This window comes from Eleutherodactylus coqui, chromosome 4 (genome assembly GCF_035609145.1).
Source record: "Eleutherodactylus coqui strain aEleCoq1 chromosome 4, aEleCoq1.hap1, whole genome shotgun sequence".
Classification (NCBI taxonomy): Eukaryota; Metazoa; Chordata; class Amphibia; order Anura; family Eleutherodactylidae; genus Eleutherodactylus; species Eleutherodactylus coqui.
Window position 1 is genome coordinate 166,125,271 of NC_089840.1, and position 25,771 is coordinate 166,151,041.

The window sequence follows — 25,771 nt, forward strand, 5'->3', positions numbered from 1 at the left end:
TGCCATAGGGGGAACAATGTGTAAGAGGGGGCCATGGGGGTAAGAATGTGTGAGAGAGGGGGCCATGGGTGGAAGAATGTGTAAGAGAGGGGGCCATGGGGGGAAGAATGTGTAAGAGAGGGGGCCATGGGGGGAAGAATGTGTAAGAGAGGGGGCCATGGGGGGGGGAGAATGTGTTAGAGAGGGGGCCATAGGGGGGGGAATGTGTTAGAGAGGTGGCCATAGGGGGGGGGGAGAATGTGTTAGAGAGGTGGCCATAGGGGGAAGAATGTGCGAGAGAGGGGGCCGTGGGGGGGGGGGAAGAATGTGCGAGAGAGGGGGCCATGGGGGGAAGAATGTGTGAGAGGGGGCAATGGAGGGAAGAATGTGTAAGAGAGGGAGCCATGGGGGGAAGAATGTGTGAGAGAGGGGGCCATGGGAAGAATGTGTAAGAGAGGGGGCCATAGGGGGAAAAATGTGTAAGAGGGGGCCATGGGTGGAAGAATGTGTAAGAGAGGGGGCCATGGGGGGAGAATGTGTGAGAGAGGGGGCCATGGGGGGAAGAATCTGTGTAAGAGAGGGGGCCATGGGGGGCAGAAGGCATGAGAGAGGGGTCCATGGGTGGAAGAATGTGTGAGATAGGGGGCCATGGGGGGGAAGAATGTGTAAGAGAGGGGGCTATGGGGGGGAAGAATGTGTAAGAGAGGGGGCCATGGGTGGAAAAATGTGTGAGATAGGGGGCCATGGGGGGAAGAATGTGTAAGAGGGGGCCATGGGTGGAAGAATGTGTAAGAAAGGGGGCCATGGGGGGGGAGAATGTGTTAGAGAGGGGGCCATAGGGGGGGGAGAATGTGTTAGAGAGTGGGCCATAGGGGGAAGAATGTGCGAGAGAGGGGGCCGTGGGGGGGGGGAAGAATGTGCGAGAGAGGGGGCCGTGGGGGGGGGAAGAATGTGCGAGAGAGGGGGCCGTGGGGGGGAGAATGTTCGAGAGAGGGGGCCGTGGGGGGGAGAATGTTCGAGAGAGGGGGCCGTGGGGGGGGGGGGAGAATGTGCGAGAGAGGGGGCCGTGGGGGGGGGGGGAGAATGTGCGAGAGAGGGGGCCGTGGGGGGGGAAGAATGTGCGAGAGAGGGGGCCGTGGGGGGGAGAATGTTCAAGAGAGGGGGCCGTGGGGGGAAGAATGTGTGAGATAGGGGGCCGTGGGGGGAAGTGTGTAAGAGAGGGGGCCATGGGGGGGGAAGAATGTGTAAGAGAGGGGGCCATGGGGGGAAGAATGTGTAAGAGAGGGGGCCATGGGGGGAAGAATGTGTAAGAGAGGGGGCCATGGGGGGAAGAATGTGTAAGAGAGGGGGCCATGGGGGGGGGAATGTGAGAGAGGGGGCCATGGGCAGAAGAATGTGTGAGAGAGGGGGCCAGGGAGGGAAGAATGTGTAAGAGAGGGGGCCATGGGGGGAAGAATGTGTGAGAGGGAGCCATGGGGGGAAGAATCTGTGAGAGAGGGGGCCATCGAGGGAAGAATGTATAAGAGAGGGCGCCATGGGGGGCAGAATGTGTGAGAGAGGGGGCCATGGGGGGAAGAATGTGTGAGAGAGGGGGCCATGGGGGGAAGAATGTGTAAGAGAGGGGGCCATGGGGGGGAGAATGTGTGAGAGAAGGGGCCAATGGGGGGGAAGAATGTGTGAGAGAGGGGGGCCATGGGAAGAATGTGTAAGAGAGGGGGCCATGGGGGGAAGAATGTGTAAGAGAGGGGGCCATGGGGGGGAAGAATGTGTAGGAGAGGGGGCCATGGGGGGAGAATGTGTGAGAGAGGGGGCCATGGGGGGAGAATGTGTGAGAGAGGGGGCCATGGGGGGAAGAATGTGTAAGAGAGGGGGCCATGGGGGAAAAATGTGTGAGAGTGGGGACCATAGGGGGAAGAATGTGTGAAAGAGGGGGCCATGGGGGGCAGAAGGCGTGAGAGAGGGGTCCATGGGTGGAAGAATGTGTAAGAGAGGGGGCCATGGGGGGGAAGAATGTGTAAGAGAGGGGGCCATGGGTGGAAGAATGTGTAAGAGAGGGGTCCATGGGGGGAAGAATGTGTGAGATAGGGGGCCATGGGGGGAAGAATGTGTAAGAGAGGGGTCCATGGGGGGGAAGAATGTGTAAGAGAGGGGGGCATGGGGGGAAGAATGTTTGAGAGAAGGGGACATGTAGGAAAGAATGTGTGAGAGAGGTGGCCATGAGGGGAAGAATGTATGAGAGAGGGGGCCGTGGGGGGGGGGGGGGGGAATGTGCGAGAGAGGGGGCCATGGGCAGAAGAATGTGTGAGAGGGGGCAATGGAGGGAAGAATGTGTAAGAGGGGGCCATGGGGGGAAGAATGTGTAAGAGAGGGGGCCATGGGGGGAAGAATGTGTAAGAGAGGGGGCCATGGGGGGGGGAGAATGTGTTAGAGAGGGGGCCATAGGGGGGGGGAATGTGTTAGAGAGGTGGCCATAGGGGGGGGGAGAATGTGTTAGAGAGGTGGCCATAGGGGGAAGAATGTGCGAGAGAGGGGGCCGTGGGGGGGGGGAAGAATGTGCGAGAGAGGGGGCCATGGGGGGAAGAATGTGTGAGAGGGGGCAATGGAGGGAAGAATGTGTAAGAGAGGGAGCCATGGGGGGAAGAATGTGTGAGAGAGGGGGCCATGGGAAGAATGTGTAAGAGAGGGGGCCATGGGGGTAAGAATGTGTAAGTGAGGGGGCCATAGGGGGAAAAATGTGTAAGAGGGGGCCATGGGTGGAAGAATGTGTAAGAGAGGGGGCCATGGGGGGAGAATGTGTGAGAGAGGGGGCCATGGGGGGAAGAATCTGTGTGAGAGAGGGGGCCATGGGGGGCAGAAGGCGTGAGAGAGGGGTCCATGGGTGGAAGAATGTGTGAGATAGGGGCCATGGGGGGGGAAGAATGTGTAAGAGAGGGGGCTATGGGGGGGAAGAATGTGTAAGAGAGGGGGCCATGGGTGGAAAAATGTGTGAGATAGGGGGCCATGGGGGGGAAGAATGTGTAAGAGAGGGGGCCATGGGTGGAAAAATGTGTGAGATAGGGGGCCATGGGGGGAAGAATGTGTAAGAGGGGGCCATGGGTGGAAGAATGTGTAAGAGAGGGGGCCATGGGGGGGGGAGAATGTGTTAGAGAGGGTGGGCCATAGGGGGAAGAATGTGCGAGAGAGGGGGCCGTGGGGGGGGGGGGGAAGAATGTGCGAGAGAGGGGGCCGTGGGGGGGGGGAAGAATGTGCGAGAGAGGGGGCCGTGGGGCGGAGAATGTTCGAGAGAGGGGGCCGTGGGGGGGAGAATGTTCGAGAGAGGGGGCCGTGGGGGGGGGGGGGGGGAGAATGTGCGAGAGAGGGGGCCGTGGGGGGGGGAAGAATGTGCGAGAGAGGGGGCCGTGGGGGGGAGAATGTTCAAGAGAGGGGGCCGTGGGGGGAAGAATGTGTGAGATAGGGGGCCGTGGGGGGAAGAATGTGTAAGAGAGGGGGCCATGGGGGGGGGAAATGTGTTAGAGAGGGGGCCATGGGGGGAAGAATGTGTGAGAGAGGGGGCCATGGGAAGAATGTGTAAGAGAGGGGGCCATGGGGGTAAGAATGTGTAAGAGAGGGGGCCATAGGGGGAAAAATGTGTAAGAGGGGGCCATGGGTGGAAGAATGTGTAAGAGAGGGGGTCATGGGGGGAGAATGTGTGAGAGAGGGGGCCATGGGGGGAGAATGTGTAAGAGAGGGGGCCATGGGGGGAGAATGTGTGAGAGAGGGGGCCATGGGGGGAGAATGTGTGAGAGAGGGGGCCATAGGTGGAGAATGTGTGAGAGAGGGGGCCACGTGAAGAATGTGTAAGAGAGGGGGCCATGGGGGGAGAATGTGTGGGAGAAGGGGCCATGGGGGTAAAAATGTGTAAGAGAGGGGGCCATAGGGGGAAAAATGTGTAAGAGGGGGCCATGGGTGGAAGAATGTGTAAGAGAGGGGGCCATGGGGGAATGAATGTGTGAGAGAGGGGGCCATGGGTGGAAGAATGTGTAAGAGAGGGGTCCATGGGGGGAAGAATGTGTGAGATAGGGGGCCATGGGGGGAAGAATGTGTTAGAGAGGGGTCCATGGGGGGGGGGGAAGAATGTGTAAGAGAGAGGGGCATGGGGGGAAGAATGTGTGAGAGAAGTGGCCATGTAGGAAAGAATGTGTGAGAGAGGTGGTCATGAGGGGAAGAATGTATGAGAGAGGGGGCCGTGGGGGGGGGGAGAATGTGCAAGAGAGGGGGCCATGGGGGGAAGAATGTGTGAGAGGGGGCAATGGAGGGAAGAATGTGTAAGAGAGGGAGCCATGGGGGGAAGAATGTGTGAGAGAGGGGGCCATGGGAAGAATGTGTAAGAGAGGGGGCCATGGGGGTAAGAATGTGTAAGAGAGGGGGCCATAGGGGGAACAATGTGTAAGAGGGGGCCATGGGTGGAAGAATGTGTAAGAGAGGGGGCCATGGGGGGAGAATGTGTGAGAGAGGGGGCCATGGGGGGAGAATGTGTGAAAGAGGGGGCCATGGGGGGAGAATGTGTGAAAGAGGGGGCCATGGGGGGAGAATGTGTGAGAGAGGGGGCCATGGGGGGAGAATGTGTGAGAGAGGGGGCCATGGGGGGGGGGGAATGTGTTAGAGAGGGGGCCATAGGGGGGGGGAGAATGTGTTAGAGAGGGGGCCATAGGGGGGGGGAGAATGTGTTAGAGAGGTGGCCATAGGGGGAAGAATGTGCGAGAGAGAGGGGGCCGTGGGGGGGGGAAGAATGTGCGAGAGAGGGGGCCGTGGGGGGGGGAAGAATGTGCGAGAGAGGGGGCCGTGGGGGGGGGAGGGGAGAATGTGCGAGAGAGGGGGCCATGGGGGGAAGAATGTGTGAGAGAGGGGGCCATGGGGGGAAGAATGTGTAAGAGAGGGAGCCATGGGGGGAAGAATGTGTAAGAGAGGGAGCCATGGGCGGAAGAATGTGTGAGAGAGGGGGCCATGGGAAGAATGTGTAAGAGAGGGGGCCATAGGGGGAAAAATGTGTAAGAGGGGGCCATGGGTGGAAGAATGTGTAAGAGAGGGGGTCATGGGGGGAGAATGTGTAAGAGAGGGGGCCATGGGGGGAGAATGTGTAAGAGAGGGGGCCATGGGGGGAGAATGTGTGAGAGAGGGGGCCATGGGGGGAGAATGTGTGAGAGGGGGCCATAGGGGGAGAATGTGTGAGAGAGGGGGCCATGGGGGGAGAATGTGTGAGAGAGGGGGCCATGGGGGGAGAATGTGTGAGAGAGGGGGCCATGGGGGTAAGAATGTGTAAGAGAGGGGGCCATGGGGGTAAGAATGTGTAAGAGAGGGGGCCATAGGGGGAAAAATGTGTAAGAGGGGGCCATGGGTGGAAGAATGTGTAAGAGAGGGGGCCATGGGGGGAATAATGTGTAAGAGAGGGGGCCATGGGGGGAATAATGTGTAAGAGAGGGGGCCATGGGGGGGGAGAATGTGTGAGAGGGGGCAATGGAGGGAAGAATGTGTAAGAGAGGGAGCCATGGGGGGAAGAATGTGTGAGAGAGGGGGCCATGGGAAGAATGTGTAAGAGAGGGGGCCATGGGGGTAAGAATGTGTAAGAGAGGGGGCCATAGGGGGAAAAATGTGTAAGAGGGGGCCATGGGTGGAAGAATGTGTGAGAGAGGGGGCCATGGGGGGAGAATGTGTGAGAGAGGGGGCCATGGGGGGAGAATGTGTGAGAGAGGGGGCCATCGGGGGAGAATGTGCGAGAGAGGGGGCCGTGGGGGGGAGAATGTGCGAGAGAGGGGGCCGTGGGGGGGAGAATGTGCGAGAGAGGGGGCCGTGGGGGGGAGAATGTGCGAGAAAGGGGGCCGTGGGGGGGAGAATGTGCGAGAGAGGGGGCCGTGGGGGGGAGAATGTGCGAGAGAGGGGGCCGTGGGGGGGAGAATGTGCGAGAGAGGGGGCCGTGGGGGGGAGAATGTGCGAGAGAGGGGGCCGTGGGGGGGAGAATGTGCGAAAGAGCGGGCCGTGGGGGGGAGAATGTGTGAGAGGGGGGTCCATGGGGGGAAGAATGTGAGATAGGGGGCCATGGGGGGAAGAATGTGTTAGAGAGGGGTCCATGGGGGGGGGGGAAGAATGTGTAAGAGAGGGGGGCATGGGGGGAAGAATGTGTGAGAGAAGTGGCCATGTAGGAAAGAATGTGTGAGAGAGGTGGTCATGAGGGGAAGAATGTATGAGAGAGGGGGCCGTGGGGGGGGGGGGAGAATGTGCAAGAGAGGGGGCCATGGGGGGAAGAATGTGTGAGAGGGGGCAATGGAGGGAAGAATGTGTAAGAGAGGGAGCCATGGGGGGAAGAATGTATGAGAGAGGGGGCCGTGGGGGGGGGGGGAGAATGTGCAAGAGAGGGGGCCATGGGGGGAAGAATGTGTGAGAGGGGGCAATGGAGGGAAGAATGTGTAAGAGAGGGAGCCATGGGGGGAAGAATGTGTGAGAGAGGGGGCCATGGGAAGAATGTGTAAGAGAGGGGGCCATGGGGGTAAGAATGTGTAAGAGAGGGGGCCATAGGGGGAACAATGTGTAAGAGGGGGCCATGGGTGGAAGAATGTGTAAGAGAGGGGGCCATGGGGGGAGAATGTGTGAGAGAGGGGGCCATGGGGGGAGAATGTGTGAAAGAGGGGGCCATGGGGGGAGAATGTGTGAAAGAGGGGGCCATGGGGGGAGAATGTGTGAGAGAGGGGGCCATGGGGGGAGAATGTGTGAGAGAGGGGGCCATGGGGGGGGGAATGTGTTAGAGAGGGGGCCATAGGGGGGGGAGAATGTGTTAGAGAGGGGGCCATAGGGGGGGGGGAGAATGTGTTAGAGAGGTGGCCATAGGGGGAAGAATGTGCGAGAGAGAGGGGGCCGTGGGGGGGGGGGGGGAGAATGTGCGAGAGAGGGGGCCGTGGGGGGGGGAAGAATGTGCGAGAGAGGGGGCCGTGGGGGGGGGGAAGAATGTGCGAGAGAGGGGGCCGTGGGGGGGGGGAAGAATGTGCGAGAGAGGGGGCCGTGGGGGGGGGAGGGGAGAATGTGCGAGAGAGGGGGCCATGGGGGGAAGAATGTGTGAGAGAGGGGGCCATGGGGGGAAGAATGTGTAAGAGAGGGAGCCATGGGGGGAAGAATGTGTAAGAGAGGGAGCCATGGGCGGAAGAATGTGTGAGAGAGGGGGCCATGGGAAGAATGTGTAAGAGAGGGGGCCATAGGGGGAAAAATGTGTAAGAGGGGGCCATGGGTGGAAGAATGTGTAAGAGAGGGGGTCATGGGGGGAGAATGTGTGAGAGAGGGGGCCATGGGGGGAGAATGTGTAAGAGAGGGGGCCATGGGGGGAGAATGTGTGAGAGAGGGGGCCATGGGGGGAGAATGTGTGAGAGGGGGCCATAGGGGGAGAATGTGTGAGAGAGGGGGCCATGGGGGGAGAATGTGTGAGAGAGGGGGCCATGGGGGGAGAATGTGTGAGAGAGGGGGCCATGGGGGTAAGAATGTGTAAGAGAGGGGGCCATGGGGGTAAGAATGTGTAAGAGAGGGGGCCATAGGGGGAAAAATGTGTAAGAGGGGGCCATGGGTGGAAGAATGTGTAAGAGAGGGGGCCATGGGGGGAATAATGTGTAAGAGAGGGGGCCATGGGGGGAATAATGTGCAAGAGAGGGGGCCATGGGGGGGGAGAATGTGTGAGAGGGGGCAATGGAGGGAAGAATGTGTAAGAGAGGGAGCCATGGGGGGAAGAATGTGTGAGAGAGGGGGCCATGGGAAGAATGTGTAAGAGAGGGGGCCATGGGGGTAAGAATGTGTAAGAGAGGGGGCCATAGGGGGAAAAATGTGTAAGAGGGGGCCATGGGTGGAAGAATGTGTGAGAGAGGGGGCCATGGGGGGAGAATGTGTGAGAGAGGGGGCCGTGGGGGGGAGAATGTGCGAGAGAGGGGGCCGTGGGGGGGAGAATGTGCGAGAAAGGGGGCCGTGGGGGGGAGAATGTGCGAGAAAGGGGGCCGTGGGGGGGAGAATGTGCGAGAGAGGGGGCCGTGGGGGGGAGAATGTGCGAGAGAGGGGGCCGTGGGGGGGAGAATGTGCGAGAGAGGGGGCCGTGGGGGGGAGAATGTGCGAGAGAGGGGGCCGTGGGGGGGAGAATGTGCGAAAGAGCGGGCCGTGGGGGGGAGAATGTGTGAGAGGGGGGCATGGGGGGGAAGAATGTGCGAGAGAGGGGGCCATGTGGAGGAAGAATGTGCGAGAGAGGGGGCCATGGGGAGAAGAATGTGCGAGAGAGGGGGCCATGGGGAGAAGAATGTGCGAGAGAGGGGGCCATGGGGAGAAGAATGTGTGACAGAGGGGGCCATGGGGAGATGAATGTGTGACAGAGGGGGCCATTGGGGGAAGAATGTATGTAAGAGAGGACCATGAGTGGAGGGGAATTGTGTGAGAGAGAAGGCCATGGATAGGAATATGTGAGAGAGGAGGCTATGGGGAGAAATGTGTGAGAGGGGGCCATAGGGGGAAAAATGTGTAAGAGGGGGCCATGGATGGAAGAATGTGTAAGAGAGGGGGCCATGGGGGGGAGAATGTGTTAGAGAGGGGGTCATAGGGGGGGAGAATGTGTTAGAGAGTGGGCCATAGGGGGAAGAATGTGTAGGAGAGGGGGCCATGGGGGGGAGAATGTAAGAGAGGGGGCCATGGGGGGAAGAATGTGTAAGAGAATGGGCCATAGGGGGAAGAATGTGTAGGAGAGGGGGCCATGGGGGGGGGGGGGAGAATGTGTGAGAGAGGGGACCATGGGGGGAAGAATGTGTGAAAGAGGGGGCCATGGGGGGGAAGAATGTGTAAGAGAGGGGGCCATGGGGGGGGGGGAAGAATGTGTGAGAGAGGGGGCCATGGGGGAAAGAATGTGTGAGAGAGGGGGTCATGGTGGGCAGCATGTGTAGGAGAGGGGGCCAAGGGGGGAAGAATGTGTGAGAGAGGGGGCCAAGGGGGGAAGAATGTGTGAGAGAGGGTGCCATGTGGGGAAGAATGTGTGAGAGAGGGGGTCATGGGGGGGGGAGAATGTGTGAGAGAGGGGGCCATGGGGGGGGAAGAATGTGTGAGAGAGGGGGCCATGGGGGGGAAGAATGTGTGAGAGAGGGGGCCATGGGGGGGGAAGAATGTGTGAGAGAGGGGGCCATGGGGGGGAAGAATGTGTGAGAGAGGGGGCCATGGGGGGGAAGAATGTGGGAGAGAGGGGGCCATGGGGGGGGGGAAGAATGTGTGCGAGAGGGGGCCATGGGGGGAAGAATGTGTGAGAGAGGGGGCCATGGGGAGAAGAATGTGTGAGAGAGGGGGCCATGGCGGGCTGAATGTGTGAGAGGGGACATGGGGGGAAGAATGTGTAAGAGAGGGGGCCATTGGGGGAAGAATGTATAAGAGAGGGGGCCATGGGGGGAAGAATGTGTAAGAGAGGGGGCCATGGGGGGAAGAATGTGTGAGAGAGGGGGCCATGGGGGGAAGAATGTGTGAGAGAGGGGGCCATGGCGGGCTGAATGTGTGAGAGGGGACATGGGGGGAAGAATGTGTAAGAGAGGGGGCCATTGGGGGAAGAATGTGTAAGAGAGGGGGCCATGGGGGGAAGAATGTGTAAGAGAGGGGGCCATAGGGGGAAGAATGTGTAAGAGAGGGGGCCATGGGGGGAAGAATGTGTAAGAGAGGGGGCCATGGGGGGAAGAATGTGTAAGAGAGGGGGCCATGGGGGGGGGAATGTGAGAGAGGGGGCCATGGGCAGAAGAATGTGTGAGAGAGGGGGCCATGGAGGGAAGAATGTGTAAGAGAGGGGGCCATGGGGGGAAGAATGTGTGAGAGGGAGCCATGGGGGGAAGAATCTGTGAGAGAGGGGGCCATCGAGGGAAGAATGTGTAAGAGAGGGGGCCATGGGGGGAAGAATGTGTGAGAGAGGGGGCCATGGGGGGAAGAATGTGTAAGAGAGGGGGCCATGGGGGGGAGAATGTGTGAGAGAAGGGGCCAATGGGGGGGAAGAATGTGTGAGAGAGGGGGGCCATGGGAAGAATGTGTAAGAGAGGGGGCCATGGGGGGAAGAATGTGTAAGAGAGGGGGCCATGGGGGGGAAGAATGTGTAGGAGAGGGGGCCATGGGGGGAGAATGTGTGAGAGAGGGGGCCATGGGGGGGAAAATGTGTAAGAGAGGGGGCCATGGGGGGGAGAATGTGTGAGAGAGGGGGCCATGGGGGGGAGAATGTGTGAGAGTGGGGACCATAGGGGGAAGAATGTGTGAAAGAGGGGGCCATGGGGGGCAGAAGGCGTGAGAGAGGGGTCCATGGGTGGAAGAATGTGTAAGAGAGGGGGCCATGGGGGGGAAGAATGTGTAAGAGAGGGGGCCATGGGTGGAAGAATGTGTAAGAGAGGGGTCCATGGGGGGAAGAATGTGTGAGATAGGGGGCCATGGGGGGAAGAATGTGTAAGAGAGGGGTCCATGGGGGGGAAGAATGTGTAAGAGAGGGGGGCATGGGGGGGAAGAATGTGTGAGAGAAGGGGACATGTAGGAAAGAATGTGTGAGAGAAGGGGACATGTAGGAAAGAATGTGTGAGAGAAGGGGACATGTAGGAAAGAATGTGTGAGAGAGGTGGCCATGAGGGGAAGAATGTATGAGAGAGGGGGCCGTGGGGGGGAGAATGTGCGAGAGAGGGGGCCGTGGGGGGGAGAATGTGCGAGAGAGGGGGCCGTGGGGGGGAGAATGTGCGAGAGAGGGGGCCGTGGGGGGGAGAATGTGCGAGAGAGGGGGCCGTGGGGGGGAGAATGTGCGAGAGAGGGGGCCGTGGGGGGGAGAATGTGCGAAAGAGCGGGCCGTGGGGGGGAGAATGTGTGAGAGGGGGGTCCATGGGGGGAAGAATGTGAGATAGGGGGCCATGGGGGGAAGAATGTGTTAGAGAGGGGTCCATGGGGGGGGGGGAAGAATGTGTAAGAGAGGGGGGCATGGGGGGAAGAATGTGTGAGAGAAGTGGCCATGTAGGAAAGAATGTGTGAGAGAGGTGGTCATGAGGGGAAGAATGTATGAGAGAGGGGGCCGTGGGGGGGGGGGGAGAATGTGCAAGAGAGGGGGCCATGGGGGGAAGAATGTGTGAGAGGGGGCAATGGAGGGAAGAATGTGTAAGAGAGGGAGCCATGGGGGGAAGAATGTATGAGAGAGGGGGCCGTGGGGGGGGGGGGAGAATGTGCAAGAGAGGGGGCCATGGGGGGAAGAATGTGTGAGAGGGGGCAATGGAGGGAAGAATGTGTAAGAGAGGGAGCCATGGGGGGAAGAATGTGTGAGAGAGGGGGCCATGGGAAGAATGTGTAAGAGAGGGGGCCATGGGGGTAAGAATGTGTAAGAGAGGGGGCCATAGGGGGAACAATGTGTAAGAGGGGGCCATGGGTGGAAGAATGTGTAAGAGAGGGGGCCATGGGGGGAGAATGTGTGAGAGAGGGGGCCATGGGGGGAGAATGTGTGAAAGAGGGGGCCATGGGGGGAGAATGTGTGAAAGAGGGGGCCATGGGGGGAGAATGTGTGAGAGAGGGGGCCATGGGGGGAGAATGTGTGAGAGAGGGGGCCATGGGGGGGGGAATGTGTTAGAGAGGGGGCCATAGGGGGGGGAGAATGTGTTAGAGAGGGGGCCATAGGGGGGGGGGAGAATGTGTTAGAGAGGTGGCCATAGGGGGAAGAATGTGCGAGAGAGAGGGGGCCGTGGGGGGGGGGGGGGAGAATGTGCGAGAGAGGGGGCCGTGGGGGGGGGAAGAATGTGCGAGAGAGGGGGCCGTGGGGGGGGGAAGAATGTGCGAGAGAGGGGGCCGTGGGGGGGGGGAAGAATGTGCGAGAGAGGGGGCCGTGGGGGGGGGAGGGGAGAATGTGCGAGAGAGGGGGCCATGGGGGGAAGAATGTGTGAGAGAGGGGGCCATGGGGGGAAGAATGTGTAAGAGAGGGAGCCATGGGGGGAAGAATGTGTAAGAGAGGGAGCCATGGGCGGAAGAATGTGTGAGAGAGGGGGCCATGGGAAGAATGTGTAAGAGAGGGGGCCATAGGGGGAAAAATGTGTAAGAGGGGGCCATGGGTGGAAGAATGTGTAAGAGAGGGGGTCATGGGGGGAGAATGTGTGAGAGAGGGGGCCATGGGGGGAGAATGTGTAAGAGAGGGGGCCATGGGGGGAGAATGTGTGAGAGAGGGGGCCATGGGGGGAGAATGTGTGAGAGGGGGCCATAGGGGGAGAATGTGTGAGAGAGGGGGCCATGGGGGGAGAATGTGTGAGAGAGGGGGCCATGGGGGGAGAATGTGTGAGAGAGGGGGCCATGGGGGTAAGAATGTGTAAGAGAGGGGGCCATGGGGGTAAGAATGTGTAAGAGAGGGGGCCATAGGGGGAAAAATGTGTAAGAGGGGGCCATGGGTGGAAGAATGTGTAAGAGAGGGGGCCATGGGGGGAATAATGTGTAAGAGAGGGGGCCATGGGGGGAATAATGTGCAAGAGAGGGGGCCATGGGGGGGGAGAATGTGTGAGAGGGGGCAATGGAGGGAAGAATGTGTAAGAGAGGGAGCCATGGGGGGAAGAATGTGTGAGAGAGGGGGCCATGGGAAGAATGTGTAAGAGAGGGGGCCATGGGGGTAAGAATGTGTAAGAGAGGGGGCCATAGGGGGAAAAATGTGTAAGAGGGGGCCATGGGTGGAAGAATGTGTGAGAGAGGGGGCCATGGGGGGAGAATGTGTGAGAGAGGGGGCCGTGGGGGGGAGAATGTGCGAGAGAGGGGGCCGTGGGGGGGAGAATGTGCGAGAAAGGGGGCCGTGGGGGGGAGAATGTGCGAGAAAGGGGGCCGTGGGGGGGAGAATGTGCGAGAGAGGGGGCCGTGGGGGGGAGAATGTGCGAGAGAGGGGGCCGTGGGGGGGAGAATGTGCGAGAGAGGGGGCCGTGGGGGGGAGAATGTGCGAGAGAGGGGGCCGTGGGGGGGAGAATGTGCGAAAGAGCGGGCCGTGGGGGGGAGAATGTGTGAGAGGGGGGCATGGGGGGGAAGAATGTGCGAGAGAGGGGGCCATGTGGAGGAAGAATGTGCGAGAGAGGGGGCCATGGGGAGAAGAATGTGCGAGAGAGGGGGCCATGGGGAGAAGAATGTGCGAGAGAGGGGGCCATGGGGAGAAGAATGTGTGACAGAGGGGGCCATGGGGAGATGAATGTGTGACAGAGGGGGCCATTGGGGGAAGAATGTATGTAAGAGAGGACCATGAGTGGAGGGGAATTGTGTGAGAGAGAAGGCCATGGATAGGAATATGTGAGAGAGGAGGCTATGGGGAGAAATGTGTGAGAGGGGGCCATAGGGGGAAAAATGTGTAAGAGGGGGCCATGGATGGAAGAATGTGTAAGAGAGGGGGCCATGGGGGGGAGAATGTGTTAGAGAGGGGGTCATAGGGGGGGAGAATGTGTTAGAGAGTGGGCCATAGGGGGAAGAATGTGTAGGAGAGGGGGCCATGGGGGGGAGAATGTAAGAGAGGGGGCCATGGGGGGAAGAATGTGTAAGAGAATGGGCCATAGGGGGAAGAATGTGTAGGAGAGGGGGCCATGGGGGGGGGGGGGGAGAATGTGTGAGAGAGGGGACCATGGGGGGAAGAATGTGTGAAAGAGGGGGCCATGGGGGGGAAGAATGTGTAAGAGAGGGGGCCATGGGGGGGGGGGAAGAATGTGTGAGAGAGGGGGCCATGGGGGAAAGAATGTGTGAGAGAGGGGGTCATGGTGGGCAGCATGTGTAGGAGAGGGGGCCAAGGGGGGAAGAATGTGTGAGAGAGGGGGCCAAGGGGGGAAGAATGTGTGAGAGAGGGTGCCATGTGGGGAAGAATGTGTGAGAGAGGGGGTCATGGGGGGGGGAGAATGTGTGAGAGAGGGGGCCATGGGGGGGGAAGAATGTGTGAGAGAGGGGGCCATGGGGGGGAAGAATGTGTGAGAGAGGGGGCCATGGGGGGGGAAGAATGTGTGAGAGAGGGGGCCATGGGGGGGAAGAATGTGTGAGAGAGGGGGCCATGGGGGGGAAGAATGTGGGAGAGAGGGGGCCATGGGGGGGGGGAAGAATGTGTGCGAGAGGGGGCCATGGGGGGAAGAATGTGTGAGAGAGGGGGCCATGGGGAGAAGAATGTGTGAGAGAGGGGGCCATGGCGGGCTGAATGTGTGAGAGGGGACATGGGGGGAAGAATGTGTAAGAGAGGGGGCCATTGGGGGAAGAATGTATAAGAGAGGGGGCCATGGGGGGGAAGAATGTGTAAGAGAGGGGGCCATGGGGGGAAGAATGTGTGAGAGAGGGGGCCATGGGGGGAAGAATGTGTGAGAGAGGGGGCCATGGCGGGCTGAATGTGTGAGAGGGGACATGGGGGGAAGAATGTGTAAGAGAGGGGGCCATTGGGGGAAGAATGTGTAAGAGAGGGGGCCATGGGGGGAAGAATGTGTAAGAGAGGGGGCCATAGGGGGAAGAATGTGTAAGAGAGGGGGCCATGGGGGGAAGAATGTGTAAGAGAGGGGGCCATGGGGGGAAGAATGTGTAAGAGAGGGGGCCATGGGGGGGGGAATGTGAGAGAGGGGGCCATGGGCAGAAGAATGTGTGAGAGAGGGGGCCATGGAGGGAAGAATGTGTAAGAGAGGGGGCCATGGGGGGAAGAATGTGTGAGAGGGAGCCATGGGGGGAAGAATCTGTGAGAGAGGGGGCCATCGAGGGAAGAATGTGTAAGAGAGGGGGCCATGGGGGGAAGAATGTGTGAGAGAGGGGGCCATGGGGGGAAGAATGTGTAAGAGAGGGGGCCATGGGGGGGAGAATGTGTGAGAGAAGGGGCCAATGGGGGGGAAGAATGTGTGAGAGAGGGGGGCCATGGGAAGAATGTGTAAGAGAGGGGGCCATGGGGGGAAGAATGTGTAAGAGAGGGGGCCATGGGGGGGAAGAATGTGTAGGAGAGGGGGCCATGGGGGGAGAATGTGTGAGAGAGGGGGCCATGGGGGGGAAAATGTGTAAGAGAGGGGGCCATGGGGGGGAGAATGTGTGAGAGAGGGGGCCATGGGGGGGAGAATGTGTGAGAGTGGGGACCATAGGGGGAAGAATGTGTGAAAGAGGGGGCCATGGGGGGCAGAAGGCGTGAGAGAGGGGTCCATGGGTGGAAGAATGTGTAAGAGAGGGGGCCATGGGGGGGAAGAATGTGTAAGAGAGGGGGCCATGGGTGGAAGAATGTGTAAGAGAGGGGTCCATGGGGGGAAGAATGTGTGAGATAGGGGGCCATGGGGGGAAGAATGTGTAAGAGAGGGGTCCATGGGGGGGAAGAATGTGTAAGAGAGGGGGGCATGGGGGGGAAGAATGTGTGAGAGAAGGGGACATGTAGGAAAGAATGTGTGAGAGAAGGGGACATGTAGGAAAGAATGTGTGAGAGAGGTGGCCATGAGGGGAAGAATGTATGAGAGAGGGGGCCGTGGGGGGGGGGGGGGAATGTGCGAAAGAGGGGGCCATGGGGGGAAGAATGTGTGAGAGGGGGCAATGGAGGGAAGAATGTGTAAGAGAGGGAGCCATGGGGGGAAGAATGTGTGAGAGAGGGGGCCATGGGGGGAAGAATGTGTAAGAGAGGGGGCCATGGGGGTAAGAATGTGTAAGAGAGGGGGCCATGGGGGTAAGAATGTGTAAGAGAGGGGGCCATAGGGGGAACAATGTGTAAGAGGGGGCCATGGGGGTAAGAATGTGTAAGAGAGGGGGCCATAGGGGGGAAAATGTGTAAGAGGGGGCCATGGGTGGAAGAATGTGTAAGAGAGGGGGCCATGGGGGGAAGAATGTGTAAGAGAGGGGGCCATGGGGGGGGGAGAATGTGTTAGAGAGGGGGCCATAGGGGGGGGGGGATGTGTTAGAGAGGTGGCCATAGGGGGGGGGAGAATGTGTTAGAGAGGTGGCCATAGGGGGAAGAATGTGCGAGAGAGGGGGCCGTGGGGGGGGGGAAGAATGTGCGAGAGAGGGGGCCGTGGGGGGGGGGAGAATGTGTTAGAGAGTGGGCCATAGGGGAAGAATGTGCGAGAGAGGGGGCCGTGGGGGGGGGGAAGAATGTGCGAGAGAGGGGGCCGTGGGGGGGGGGGAAGAATGTGCGAGAGAGGGGGCCGTGGGGGGGAGAATGTTCGAGAGAGGGGGCCGTGGGGGGGAGAATGTTCGAGAGAGGGGGCCGTGGGGGGGGGGAGAATGTGCGAGAGAGGGGGCCGTGGGGGGGGGGGGAGAATGTGCGAGAGAGGGGGCCGTGGGGGGGAAGAATGTGCGAGAGAGGGGGCCGTGGGGGGGAGAATGTTCAAGAGAGGGGGCCGTGGGGGGAAGAATGTGTGAGATAGGGGGCCGTGGGGGGAAGAATGTGTAAGAGAGGGGGCCATGGGGGGGAAAATGTGTTAGAGAGGGGGCCATGGGGGGGGGGGGAGAATGTGTGAGAGAGGGGGCCATGGGGGAAAAATGTGTGAGAGTGGGGACCATAGGGGGAAAAATGTGTGAGAGTGGGGACCATAGGGGGAAGAATATGTGAAAGAGGGGGCCATGGGGGGAAGAATCTGTGTGAGAGAGGGGGCCATGGGGGGCAGAAGGCGTGAGAGAGCGGTCCATGGGTGGAAGAATGTGTGAGATAGGTGGCCATGGGGGGGAAGAATGTGTTAGAGAGGGGGCCATGGGGGAATGAATGTGTGAGAGAGGGGGCCATGGGTGGAAGAATGTGTAAGAGAGGGGTCCATGGGGGGAAGAATGTGTGAGATAGGGGGCCATGGGGGGAAGAATGTGTTAGAGGGGTCCATGGGGGGGGAAGAATGTGTAAGAGAGGGGGCCGTGGGGGGGGGGGGGAGAATATGCGAGAGAGGGGGCCATGGGGGGAAGAATGTGTGAGAGAGGGGGCCATGGGGGGGAAGAATGTGTAAGAGAGGGAGCCATGGGGGGAAGAATGTGTGAGAGAGGGGGCCATGGGAAGAATGTGTAAGAGAGGGGGCCATGGGGGTAAGAATGTGTAAGAGAGGGGGCCATAGGGGGAAAAATGTGTAAGAGGGGGCCATGGGTGGAAGAATGTGTAAGAGAGGGGGTCATGGGGGGAGAATGTGTGAGAGAGGGGGCCATGGGGGGAGAATGTGTGAGAGAGGGGGCCATGGGGGGAGAATGTGTGAGAGAGGGGGCCATAGGGGGAGAATGTGTGAGAGAGGGGGCCATGGGGAGAGAATGTGTGGGAGAGGGGGCCATGGGGGTAAGAATGTGTAAGAGAGGGGGCCATGGGGGAATGAATGTGTGAGAGAGGGGGCCATGGGTGGAAGAATGTGTGAGATAGGGGGCCATGGGGGGAAGAATGTGTTAGAGAGGGGTCCATGGGTGGAAGAATGTGTGAGATAGGGGCCATGGGGGGGGAAGAATGTGTAAGAGAGGGGGCTATGGGGGGGAAGAATGTGTAAGAGAGGGGGCCATGGGTGGAAAAATGTGTGAGATAGGGGGCCATGGGGGGGAAGAATGTGTAAGAGAGGGGGCCATGGGTGGAAAAATGTGTGAGATAGGGGGCCATGGGGGGAAGAATGTGTAAGAGGGGGCCATGGGTGGAAGAATGTGTAAGAGAGGGGGCCATGGGGGGGGGAGAATGTGTTAGAGAGGGTGGGCCATAGGGGGAAGAATGTGCGAGAGAGGGGGCCGTGGGGGGGGGGGGGGAAGAATGTGCGAGAGAGGGGGCCGTGGGGGGGGGGGAAGAATGTGCGAGAGAGGGGGCCGTGGGGCGGAGAATGTTCGAGAGAGGGGGCCGTGGGGGGGAGAATGTTCGAGAGAGGGGGCCGTGGGGGGGGGGGGGGGGGAGAATGTGCGAGAGAGGGGGCCGTGGGGGGGGGAAGAATGTGCGAGAGAGGGGGCCGTGGGGGGGAGAATGTTCAAGAGAGGGGGCCGTGGGGGGAAGAATGTGTGAGATAGGGGGCCGTGGGGGGAAGAATGTGTAAGAGAGGGGGCCATGGGGGGGGGAAATGTGTTAGAGAGGGGGCCATGGGGGGAAGAATGTGTGAGAGAGGGGGCCATGGGAAGAATGTGTAAGAGAGGGGGCCATGGGGGTAAGAATGTGTAAGAGAGGGGGCCATAGGGGGAAAAATGTGTAAGAGGGGGCCATGGGTGGAAGAATGTGTAAGAGAGGGGGTCATGGGGGGAGAATGTGTGAGAGAGGGGGCCATGGGGGGAGAATGTGTAAGAGAGGGGGCCATGGGGGGAGAATGTGTGAGAGAGGGGGCCATGGGGGGAGAATGTGTGAGAGAGGGGGCCATAGGTGGAGAATGTGTGAGAGAGGGGGCCATGTGAAGAATGTGTAAGAGAGGGGGCCATGGGGGGAGAATGTGTGGGAGAAGGGGCCATGGGGGTAAAAATGTGTAAGAGAGGGGGCCATAGGGGGAAAAATGTGTAAGAGGGGGCCATGGGTGGAAGAATGTGTAAGAGAGGGGGCCATGGGGGAATGAATGTGTGAGAGAGGGGGCCATGGGTGGAAGAATGTGTAAGAGAGGGGTCCATGGGGGGAAGAATGTGTGAGATAGGGGGCCATGGGGGGAAGAATGTGTTAGAGAGGGGTCCATGGGGGGGGGGAAGAATGTGTAAGAGAGAGGGGCATGGGGGGAAGAATGTGTGAGAGAAGTGGCCATGTAGGAAAGAATGTGTGAGAGAGGTGGTCATGAGGGGAAGAATGTATGAGAGAGGGGGCCGTGGGGGGGGGGGGGAGAATGTGCAAGAGAGGGGGCCATGGGGGGAAGAATGTGTGAGAGGGGGCAATGGAGGGAAGAATGTGTAAGAGAGGGAGCCATGGGGGGAAGAATGTATGAGAGAGGGGGCCGTGGGGGGGGGGGAGAATGTGCAAGAGAGGGGGCCATGGGGGGAAGAATGTGTGAGAGGGGGCAATGGAGGGAAGAATGTGTAAGAGAGGGAGCCATGGGGGGAAGAATGTGTGAGAGAGGGGGCCATGGGAAGAATGTGTAAGAGAGGGGGCCATGGGGGTAAGAATGTGTAAGAGAGGGGGCCATAGGGGGAACAATGTGTAAGAGGGGGCCATGGGTGGAAGAATGTGTAAGAGAGGGGGCCATGGGGGGAGAATGTGTGAGAGAGGGGGCCATGGGGGGAGAATGTGTGAAAGAGGGGGCCATGGGGGGAGAATGTGTGAAAGAGGGGGCCATGGGGGGAGAATGTGTGAGAGAGGGGGCCATGGGGGGAGAATGTGTGAGAGAGGGGGCCATGGGGGGGGGGAATGTGTTAGAGAGGGGGCCATAGGGGGGGGGGAGAATGTGTTAGAGAGGGGGCCATAGGGGGGGGGAGAATGTGTTAGAGAGGTGGCCATAGGGGGAAGAATGTGCGAGAGAGAGGGGGCCGTGGGGGGGGGGAAGAATGTGCGAGAGAGGGGGCCGTGGGGGGGGGGAAGAATGTGCGAGAGAGGGGGCCGTGGGGGGGGGAGGGGAGAATGTGCGAGAGAGGGGGCCATGGGGGGAAGAATGTGTGAGAGAGGGGGCCATGGGGGGAAGAATGTGTAAGAGAGGGAGCCATGGGGGGAAGAATGTGTAAGAGAGGGAGCCATGGGCGGAAGAATGTGTGAGAGAGGGGGCCATGGGAAGAATGTGTAAGAGAGGGGGCCATAGGGGGAAAAATGTGTAAGAGGGGGCCATGGGTGGAAGAATGTGTAAGAGAGGGGGTCATGGGGGGAGAATGTGTGAGAGAGGGGGCCATGGGGGGAGAATGTGTAAGAGAGGGGGCCATGGGGGGAGAATGTGTGAGAGAGGGGGCCATGGGGGGAGAATGTGTGAGAGGGGGCCATAGGGGGAGAATGTGTGAGAGAGGGGGCCATGGGGGGAGAATGTGTGAGAGAGGGGGCCATGGGGGGAGAATGTGTGAGAGAGGGGGCCATGGGGGTAAGAATGTGTAAGAGAGGGGGCCATGGGGGTAAGAATGTGTAAGAGAGGGGGCCATAGGGGGAAAAATGTGTAAGAGGGGGCCATGGGTGGAAGAATGTGTAAGAGAGGGGGCCATGGGGGGAATAATGTGTAAGAGAGGGGGCCATGGGGGGAATAATGTGTAAGAGAGGGGGCCATGGGGGGGGAGAATGTGTGAGAGGGGGCAATGGAGGGAAGAATGTGTAAGAGAGGGAGCCATGGGGGGAAGAATGTGTGAGAGAGGGGGCCATGGGAAGAATGTGTAAGAGAGGGGGCCATGGGGGTAAGAATGTGTAAGAGAGGGGGCCATAGGGGGAAAAATGTGTAAGAGGGGGCCATGGGTGGAAGAATGTGTGAGAGAGGGGGCCATGGGGGGAGAATGTGTGAGAGAGGGGGCCATGGGGGGAGAATGTGTGAGAGAGGGGGCCATCGGGGGAGAATGTGCGAGAGAGGGGGCCGTGGGGGGGGAGAATGTGCGAGAGAGGGGGCCGTGGGGGGGAGAATGTGCGAGAGAGGGGGCCGTGGGGGGGAGAATGTGCGAGAAAGGGGGCCGTGGGGGGGAGAATGTGCGAGAGAGGGGGCCGTGGGGGGGAGAATGTGCGAGAGAGGGGGCCGTGGGGGGGAGAATGTGCGAGAGAGGGGGCCGTGGGGGGGAGAATGTGCGAGAGAGGGGGCCGTGGGGGGGAGAATGTGCAAAAGAGCGGGCCGTGGGGGGGAGAATGTGTGAGAGGGGGGTCCATGGGGGGAAGAATGTGAGATAGGGGGCCATGGGGGGAAGAATGTGTTAGAGAGGGGTCCATGGGGGGGGGGAAGAATGTGTAAGAGAGGGGGGCATGGGGGGAAGAATGTGTGAGAGAAGTGGCCATGTAGGAAAGAATGTGTGAGAGAGGTGGTCATGAGGGGAAGAATGTATGAGAGAGGGGGCCGTGGGGGGGGGGGGAGAATGTGCAAGAGAGGGGGCCATGGGGGGAAGAATGTGTGAGAGGGGGCAATGGAGGGAAGAATGTGTAAGAGAGGGAGCCATGGGGGGAAGAATGTATGAGAGAGGGGGCCGTGGGGGGGGGGGAGAATGTGCAAGAGAGGGGGCCATGGGGGGAAGAATGTGTGAGAGGGGGCAATGGAGGGAAGAATGTGTAAGAGAGGGAGCCATGGGGGGAAGAATGTGTGAGAGAGGGGGCCATGGGAAGAATGTGTAAGAGAGGGGGCCATGGGGGTAAGAATGTGTAAGAGAGGGGGCCATAGAGGGAACAATGTGTAAGAGGGGGCCATGGGTGGAAGAATGTGTAAGAGAGGGGGCCATGGGGGGAGAATGTGTGAGAGAGGGGGCCATGGGGGGAGAATGTGTGAAAGAGGGGGCCATGGGGGGAGAATGTGTGAAAGAGGGGGCCATGGGGGGAGAATGTGTGAGAGAGGGGGCCATGGGGGGAGAATGTGTGAGAGAGGGGGCCATGGGGGGGGGAATGTGTTAGAGAGGGGGCCATAGGGGGGGGGAGAATGTGTTAGAGAGGGGGCCATAGGGGGGGGAGAATGTGTTAGAGAGGTGGCCATAGGGGGAAGAATGTGCGAGAGAGAGGGGGCCGTGGGGGGGGGGGGAGAATGTGCGAGAGAGGGGGCCGTGGGGGGGGGAAGAATGTGCGAGAGAGGGGGCCGTGGGGGGGGGGAAGAATGTGCGAGAGAGGGGGCCGTGGGGGGGGGAGGGGAGAATGTGCGAGAGAGGGGGCCATGGGGGGAAGAATGTGTGAGAGAGGGGGCCATGGGGGGAAGAATGTGTAAGAGAGGGAGCCATGGGGGGAAGAATGTGTAAGAGAGGGAGCCATGGGCGGAAGAATGTGTGAGAGAGGGGGCCATGGGAAGAATGTGTAAGAGAGGGGGCCATAGGGGGAAAAATGTGTAAGAGGGGGCCATGGGTGGAAGAATGTGTAAGAGAGGGGGTCATGGGGGGAGAATGTGTGAGAGAGGGGGCCATGGGGGGAGAATGTGTAAGAGAGGGGGCCATGGGGGGAGAATGTGTGAGAGAGGGGGCCATGGGGGGAGAATGTGTGAGAGGGGGCCATAGGGGGAGAATGTGTGAGAGAGGGGGCCATGGGGGGAGAATGTGTGAGAGAGGGGGCCATGGGGGGAGAATGTGTGAGAGAGGGGGCCATGGGGGTAAGAATGTGTAAGAGAGGGGGCCATGGGGGTAAGAATGTGTAAGAGAGGGGGCCATAGGGGGAAAAATGTGTAAGAGGGGGCCATGGGTGGAAGAATGTGTAAGAGAGGGGGCCATGGGGGAATGAATGTGTGAGAGAGGGGGCCATGGGTGGAAGAATGTGTAAGAGAGGGGTCCATGGGGGGAAGAATGTGTGAGATAGGGGGCCATGGGGGGAAGAATGTGTTAGAGAGGGGTCCATGGGGGGGGGGGAAGAATGTGTAAGAGAGAGGGGCATGGGGGGAAGAATGTGTGAGAGAAGTGGCCATGTAGGAAAGAATGTGTGAGAGAGGTGGTCATGAGGGGAAGAATGTATGAGAGAGGGGGCCGTGGGGGGGGGGGGGGGAGAATGTGCAAGAGAGGGGGCCATGGGGGGAAGAATGTGTGAGAGGGGGCAATGGAGGGAAGAATGTGTAAGAGAGGGAGCCATGGGGGGAAGAATGTATGAGAGAGGGGGCCGTGGGGGGGGGGGGAGAATGTGCAAGAGAGGGGGCCATGGGGGGAAGAATGTGTGAGAGGGGGCAATGGAGGGAAGAATGTGTAAGAGAGGGAGCCATGGGGGGAAGAATGTGTGAGAGAGGGGGCCATGGGAAGAATGTGTAAGAGAGGGGGCCATGGGGGTAAGAATGTGTAAGAGAGGGGGCCATAGGGGGAACAATGTGTAAGAGGGGGCCATGGGTGGAAGAATGTGTAAGAGAGGGGGCCATGGGGGGAGAATGTGTGAGAGAGGGGGCCATGGGGGGAGAATGTGTGAAAGAGGGGGCCATGGGGGGAGAATGTGTGAAAGAGGGGGCCATGGGGGGAGAATGTGTGAGAGAGGGGGCCATGGGGGGAGAATGTGTGAGAGAGGGGGCCATGGGGGGGGGGAATGTGTTAGAGAGGGGGCCATAGGGGGGGGGGAGAATGTGTTAGAGAGGGGGCCATAGGGGGGGGGAGAATGTGTTAGAGAGGTGGCCATAGGGGGAAGAATGTGCGAGAGAGAGGGGGCCGTGGGGGGGGGGGAAGAATGTGCGAGAGAGGGGGCCGTGGGGGGGGGGAAGAATGTGCGAGAGAGGGGGCCGTGGGGGGGGGAGGGGAGAATGTGCGAGAGAGGGGGCCATGGGGGGAAGAATGTGTGAGAGAGGGGGCCATGGGGGGAAGAATGTGTAAGAGAGGGAGCCATGGGGGGAAGAATGTGTAAGAGAGGGAGCCATGGGCGGAAGAATGTGTGAGAGAGGGGGCCATGGGAAGAATGTGTAAGAGAGGGGGCCATAGGGGGAAAAATGTGTAAGAGGGGGCCATGGGTGGAAGAATGTGTAAGAGAGGGGGTCATGGGGGGAGAATGTGTGAGAGAGGGGGCCATGGGGGGAGAATGTGTAAGAGAGGGGGCCATGGGGGGAGAATGTGTGAGAGAGGGGGCCATGGGGGGAGAATGTGTGAGAGGGGGCCATAGGGGGAGAATGTGTGAGAGAGGGGGCCATGGGGGGAGAATGTGTGAGAGAGGGGGCCATGGGGGGAGAATGTGTGAGAGAGGGGGCCATGGGGGTAAGAATGTGTAAGAGAGGGGGCCATGGGGGTAAGAATGTGTAAGAGAGGGGGCCATAGGGGGAAAAATGTGTAAGAGGGGGCCATGGGTGGAAGAATGTGTAAGAGAGGGGGCCATGGGGGGAATAATGTGTAAGAGAGGGGGCCATGGGGGGAATAATGTGTAAGAGAGGGGGCCATGGGGGGGGAGAATGTGTGAGAGGGGGCAATGGAGGGAAGAATGTGTAAGAGAGGGAGCCATGGGGGGAAGAATGTGTGAGAGAGGGGGCCATGGGAAGAATGTGTAAGAGAGGGGGCCATGGGGGTAAGAATGTGTAAGAGAGGGGGCCATAGGGGGAAAAATGTGTAAGAGGGGGCCATGGGTGGAAGAATGTGTGAGAGAGGGGGCCATGGGGGGAGAATGTGTGAGAGAGGGGGCCATGGGGGGAGAATGTGTGAGAGAGGGGGCCATCGGGGGAGAATGTGCGAGAGAGGGGGCCGTGGGGGGGAGAATGTGCGAGAGAGGGGGCCGTGGGGGGGAGAATGTGCGAGAGAGGGGGCCGTGGGGGGGAGAATGTGCGAGAAAGGGGGCCGTGGGGGGGAGAATGTGCGAGAGAGGGGGCCGTGGGGGGGAGAATGTGCGAGAGAGGGGGCCGTGGGGGGGAGAATGTGCGAGAGAGGGGGCCGTGGGGGGGAGAATGTGCGAGAGAGGGGGCCGTGGGGGGGAGAATGTGCAAAAGAGCGGGCCGTGGGGGGGAGAATGTGTGAGAGGGGGGTCCATGGGGGGAAGAATGTGAGATAGGGGGCCATGGGGGGAAGAATGTGTTAGAGAGGGGTCCATGGGGGGGGGGGAAGAATGTGTAAGAGAGGGGGGCATGGGGGGAAGAATGTGTGAGAGAAGTGGCCATGTAGGAAAGAATGTGTGAGAGAGGTGGTCATGAGGGGAAGAATGTATGAGAGAGGGGGCCGTGGGGGGGGGGGGAGAATGTGCAAGAGAGGGGGCCATGGGGGGAAGAATGTGTGAGAGGGGGCAATGGAGGGAAGAATGTGTAAGAGAGGGAGCCATGGGGGGAAGAATGTATGAGAGAGGGGGCCGTGGGGGGGGGGAGAATGTGCAAGAGAGGGGGCCATGGGGGGAAGAATGTGTGAGAGGGGGCAATGGAGGGAAGAATGTGTAAGAGAGGGAGCCATGGGGGGAAGAATGTGTGAGAGAGGGGGCCATGGGAAGAATGTGTAAGAGAGGGGGCCATGGGGGTAAGAATGTGTAAGAGAGGGGGCCATAGAGGGAACAATGTGTAAGAGGGGGCCATGGGTGGAAGAATGTGTAAGAGAGGGGGCCATGGGGGGAGAATGTGTGAGAGAGGGGGCCATGGGGGGAGAATGTGTGAAAGAGGGGGCCATGGGGGGAGAATGTGTGAAAGAGGGGGCCATGGGGGGAGAATGTGTGAGAGAGGGGGCCATGGGGGGAGAATGTGTGAGAGAGGGGGCCATGGGGGGGGGAATGTGTTAGAGAGGGGGCCATAGGGGGGGGGAGAATGTGTTAGAGAGGGGGCCATAGGGGGGGGAGAATGTGTTAGAGAGGTGGCCATAGGGGGAAGAATGTGCGAGAGAGAGGGGGCCGTGGGGGGGGGGAGAATGTGCGAGAGAGGGGGCCGTGGGGGGGGGGAAGAATGTGCGAGAGAGGGGGCCGTGGGGGGGGGGGGAAGAATGTGCGAGAGAGGGGGCCGTGGGGGGGGAGGGGAGAATGTGCGAGAGAGGGGGCCATGGGGGGAAGAATGTGTGAGAGAGGGGGCCATGGGGGGAAGAATGTGTAAGAGAGGGAGCCATGGGGGGAAGAATGTGTAAGAGAGGGAGCCATGGGCGGAAGAATGTGTGAGAGAGGGGGCCATGGGAAGAATGTGTAAGAGAGGGGGCCATAGGGGGAAAAATGTGTAAGAGGGGGCCATGGGTGGAAGAATGTGTAAGAGAGGGGGTCATGGGGGGAGAATGTGTGAGAGAGGGGGCCATGGGGGGAGAATGTGTAAGAGAGGGGGCCATGGGGGGAGAATGTGTGAGAGAGGGGGCCATGGGGGGAGAATGTGTGAGAGGGGGCCATAGGGGGAGAATGTGTGAGAGAGGGGGCCATGGGGGGAGAATGTGTGAGAGAGGGGGCCATGGGGGGAGAATGTGTGAGAGAGGGGGCCATGGGGGTAAG